Source organism: Vicia villosa, unplaced genomic scaffold (assembly GCF_029867415.1).
Source record: "Vicia villosa cultivar HV-30 ecotype Madison, WI unplaced genomic scaffold, Vvil1.0 ctg.000342F_1_1, whole genome shotgun sequence".
In the NCBI taxonomy this organism is placed as follows: Eukaryota; Viridiplantae; Streptophyta; class Magnoliopsida; order Fabales; family Fabaceae; genus Vicia; species Vicia villosa.
In genome coordinates, this window is record NW_026705152.1 from 239,711 (window position 1) to 245,353 (window position 5,643).

Here is a 5,643-nt window from a genome sequence, read left to right on the forward strand (position 1 = left end):
TTGACCACCAGTTTTCCGAGCTTTCCCAGTTCCTCGACCTGGGGAATCTTGAAGGTGTATTTCCTAGCTCTCTTTCTTCCGTAATCCATGGTATAGATCCTTAAGTCCTTTCTCCGTTTCTCTCTTTCTATGAAGTTCAAAACGTTCGTTATTTAGTTTCCTTGAAAAACGACTCGAAAAAGACTCTTTTTGTTTTTAGTTGTTTATTAATGAATGATGCATGAATGCATGAATGCACACACAAGAGTTTTAAACAAACATGGCGTTGAAGGGTATAGTGGTCATGAAGTCAAAACGCAGTCTCCCGCCCCAATGGTAAACTAAGGTTAATGATTTTTGTACCTGTAGAACGGGTTCTAGGGGTCTCAGAGTTTTTGCTCAACCTTAAAGATACGTTGACTGGTATCTATAAGAGAGTTTTCTCTGAGTGTAGTATCTGCGTGACAATTACTTCCGTAATCACCGCTCTACGTCCTAAAAAAGGCTTTAAGTGGGGTTAATGTGTTTCTAGGTCCTCCTGGTACAAATCAGTCTCAGAATGCAGTGGCGCAGTTAATCACAACCAGCCAGGCAAATCCCAAAAGTAGATTTGGAAACCAAGATTAGAGGGCCTTCACCGGGAAGACATCCTCCATCCTATCTTATGTTGCACTCAAATCCGGGTATAGGATTTCTCACCACAAGGGGGAATCAAGCCCTTTCCCGATACAGAATAAACAAAATAAACAAATATATATGCAACAAACACATGATATGACACAGAGGTTAGGCAGGACCTCTCTTGTTTGAGGGGGAATTTGGCATCCCTAATTCCTCATTGGGGCTGGACCAGCAACAGGTCAACCATTGGTTTGGATGAAAAACCAAGGTTTTGAACACTTATATCCCCAGCAGAGTCGCCATTTTTCTGTGGTGTCGTTTTTTTTACCTCCCCGTTTCACTTGGGAGGACGGCACGCTAGACCCTTCACGCGAAATTTGGAAGGAGAATGCGCCCGTGGTGGGATGAATTTTATTTCAGTTCTTCCTACGATATCACACGAACTTTCTTATTTGTCCTACGAGTAGGAAAGGGGAAAAAAGATCTCAACTAAACCCTAGGAGTTTGCTAAGTGTGGGGATTTACACCTAGACTAGAAATTCTGGAGTCCGGGAGGTCGGTTATACATAGGGAAGTGTTTAAACACCCTACATATCTGTAGTACTCTACAGGAACCTTCTCTGTGTCATTGTGATTGTGTTTGCTGCTAATGATTGGGAAAGTTTCTCCTTTGTGTTAGGAGAAGGAATTGAATTGATTAAAGAAAGACAGACAGATAGACAGACTGACTATTTTTGGTATTTTATTAGCTCGCTGAGATTCCTTGTGAACCTCATGCCTACATATCCCTAGTGGAAGTCAGAGCTTAATGTAGTTCGGGGAACTAACTAGGGAAATTAATTGTTTTTTGTGCCTTGCTTGAAGCTCAAGGTTGAAGCTTGGAATTAAATCTCTGTTTACAGTAAAGAGACATGAAATCATCTCTACAGAGAGGTATTTGTACTATTCTACCACAAACATTTTGAAAGAGTGACAGAATAACTGAATTCATTTCATTCAAGAGGGGGACCTTACTTGTGTGTGTGCAAGTATGCCAGTCAGATGCCTCTTAAATGAAAGAAAGATGCTCGTCCAAATTAGGGAAAGTGTACAAGTCTGGGGATGTGCCAGAGCATGTCTTTCAGAGTCCTAAATGGGAGACTTTAATTGAAATTGAAATTGAAATGTTTGTTTGTTTGAATGTGGTAGAGTAGTAAAAATATCTCTCTATAGAGATAAGCTATGTCTATCTACTGTATGAAAGATTTGACTTTAGCTGGCTTGTATGAGGCCCAAGCTTGAGGCTTTTTGATTGATTAATTAATATTATTGACTCTGGGAGATGACTCCATTGAGGATTAATTACAGGATATTTTAGTGTTCTGTACAAAGCCCAGAATTGAGGCTGACTCTACTTAGGGAGACTCTATTTGTGTGCCTTGTACAAAGCCCAAGGTTGTGGCTAACTGTTGAGTATAATTGAATGAATGACTCTATTTTATGTGCCTTGTACAAAGCCCAAGGTTGTGGCTAACTGTAGCTAGGGGAAGACATTATTTTCTGCCTTGTACAAAGCCCAAGGTTGTGGCGGACTCTTAAATGAATTAAGTATGGATGACTATATGGGGAAAGATCCTAAATGTTAGAAATCTTTGACACATGAAAATATGGTTTATCTGCCTTGTACAAAGCCCAAGGTTGTGGCTACTGAATGATGAAGGACTTACTGGGGAGACTCTATTATCTGCCTTGTACAATGCCCAAGGTTGAGGCTGACTCTTGACAGGGGAGTTTTATTGTTTGGGTGCCTTGTATGAAGCCCAAGGTTGAGGCTAACTGTTTTTGTTGGTTTTGACTCTACTGAGGAGGTTTTATTTATTAAAAGACTGTTTTTCTTTGGAAGCTAACCCTTTCCAGGGATTTTGACTCAGCTGGTGAATTTGTCTGTTAAAAGACTGACTTTATCATGTTTTTGGAGGCTGACCCTTTCCAGGGGTTTTGACTCTTTTGGGGAAATTATCTCCTAAGAGAAATGAATCTTTATTTATTGACATTTATTAATTGACTTTGGAGGCTAACCCTTTCCAGGGATTTTTATTGAAATGATAGTGTGTGTGGAAGCTAACCCTTTCCAGGGGTTTTATGATTGAAAGGTGGATTGCAGAAAGATTATCTAGTGGAGACTCTTTGTTTAAAGCCCAAGATGAAGGCTGACTCAATGCTGAGGATGACCAAAACATAGATCCTAGACTCTTCTAAGGAGGATTGATGAAGATAAGGGTGACAGAGACTGTCCATGTCTCTCATTCCAAAAATGTACTCAATGTGAAATTGAGACAAACTTAGCTTGTTTTAAGTCTGGTTTAAATTGGAAGAAACTCACCAGGGTAGGCTAAAAGGTGACTAAAGACCTGTTCCTATATTTATAAGAAACCTGATGGGTCCTTGTATACAAGCTCAAGAGGAAGCTGGAAATGCTTTTAAGAAGCCTGTGGGTCCTTGTACAAAGCCCAAGAGGAGGCTAATCGAGGGTCCTTGTTATAGCACAAGAGAAAGCTATGTAGTTTTGAACTTATTTTGGCTCTAAGAAAATGGGTAAGAGGTTTCACCGGGAATAATTCCTCTTTGGGTGGATGTGTCCTATATTTTTGGATTCTAAGGTTTTTGCCAAGATGTTTCACCGGGAATAATTCATCTTGGGGGTTTGAACTACAGATCTCTAATTAGGAAAGAGCCTTCACCGGGAAGACATTCTCAATCCTAGGTCATATTCCTATAATATATATATAGTTTAACTGTCCTAAGGTTTATACTCAAACGTAGTTCTAAACTAATATATGCACAGTTTATATTTGACAGTAATTTAAATAAAGACTGTAAATGGAAAGCTTGTAAAGCCTAACCTGGATGGAGTGGAGGCCATTGAAGAAGTATGTACAGAGCCTCAACAGTAATTTTTGTTTGTTTTTGTTGATAACAGTTGAATGTATATGATAAACAGTTAATGGTTTTTGAAAACAGAAGAAGTGGAGATGGACAAAGGTCACATAGGTATCTGAAGAGTTTCACCGGGAATAATGCCCTTCAAATACCAGAAGAATGTTTTGAAAACAGAAAGAAGATTTTGAAAATACAGTTTTGAAAACAAGCTAAGAAGAGAAGGTTTTTGGGACTTACACTCTATTAGAAGCCCAGTACTTTGCAGTACTGGTGCAAAAGCAATTTGAAAATGATCTGGAATGACACAAGGTTTTGTTGTTTGAAAACCCTAATCATTTGATTTTATCAGAGATTGAAAATAGTTTTGAGATTTGACAAAAGTCAACCTAATTAAAGTAAAAATAAAGATTTTTACTTAATTAAGACCTAAACAATTAGGGTTTCATCATAAAATTATTTACAAATTGATTTAGTTTAAAACAAAGTGAAAAAAATATGTATTCAAGTATTTAAGAAAACACCTAAAACATACTATTTTAAACCTAATAAAAATACATGAAATAAATAATATTTTTATGATTTTTTTGATTATTCACAAAATAGATATGTTAAATAAAAAGTGTGTAAAAAATGAAGTGAAAATGATTTATTTTGATAGGTTAAATAAATATGTGAAGTTGTGAAGAGAAATGAAAGAAATTAGTGTTAAAAAATAAGTTTTGGCCCTTGGAGGGTTTGAACCCACGCCCTTGAGGTCACCAGTCCAAAACAACACCACTGAGCCAACGCGCGCTCAGTGTTAGTGACTTGCCTCCATTTGGTCATATTTCAAAACAAGTTGTAAATCCTTAAAAAATAAAAGAATCAAAAAGTCTGGGGCGAGGGGGATTCGAACCCCAGACTTGTGGCATGATGATACTAAGGGCGCATGTGTGGCCACTAGGGCAAGTTGTTTAGTCATTAATAAAACGCATACCACTCAAAATAAAATAAACTCTGCCCTGAGATTTGAATTTTGCGCGCCACCACCATCTTCGTCTTCAACCTCAAGCTCCATGAATTTGGATTTCTGAACTCACTCATCTCTCAATCATTTGCCATGATGTAAACACGAAACTTGCTCTAATTTCACTCACGATTCTAAATATGTAACTAACATGAACTAACATTAACTACATCTAACTAATTTACCAGAAATCGTGAAGAACCCTAAAATTTCGAAATCAAATTAAATGACTATACTGAAAGATAAATGGATGATGATAGAGGGTTTTCAATCCTCTGATGATGCTGGACAAGATAGAATCGAGCTATTTCACAAAGAGTACTTAAATTAGAGAGGTGAAGTTCAGAAACTTACCTCTGAAACTGAAGGTCGTGAGGATGATTGAGAGCAACTGAGCTTGAATGAATGATCTCAATAGCTTCCCTGAGACTCAATGATGCTAACTGGATGCTTATTGTAGCCTGAATCCTTCTGAATTGTTCTATGGACCTCCCTCGATTTGAGCTTCAAGTGGACATGAAGGTTGTTGAATTTGGAGTTACAGGTGAGCTGCAGCCATCTGGTTAGCTTCACTATGACCTGAGGAGTGTGTCTGGATGATTGGCTTGCCTTGAAACCTTCTGAATCACTCCATGGACCTCCAACTGCAAATGCTCCAAGGTGAGAGCAACAATGGTGTTCCTCCACCTACAGAAGTGATCCAGGTGCTTGGATCACCTCAAATGAACTCCCTTGAGATGTTAGAATGCTCACTTTCCAAAGATAAGCTCTGGTTTGAAGAAATCGATTCTTCTTGCCAAAGAACTTTGAAAAACAATGAACAAGAGGAGAGAAAGAGAAAGCAAGGAATATGGTTGCTTTGGTGTGTTTTTTGAATGAGAATGAGGCCTCTATTTATAGGCAATTGGTTCAGTACTGAGTGAGAGTGTGAGCTTGCTTAATGGGAGAGTTTGGGTTTCTTAGCCATGAAGAAATTCAAAGAATATCCCAAGTGCAATGATGAGCTCTTTGATACCACTCCCTAGCCATCGGTTTTGCTTGATCTTAGGGGACCAAATTGCTGCAGAAATGAGCTCCAATTGGTTGGGAGAAGATTCCTTTGATGAATCACCAATTTG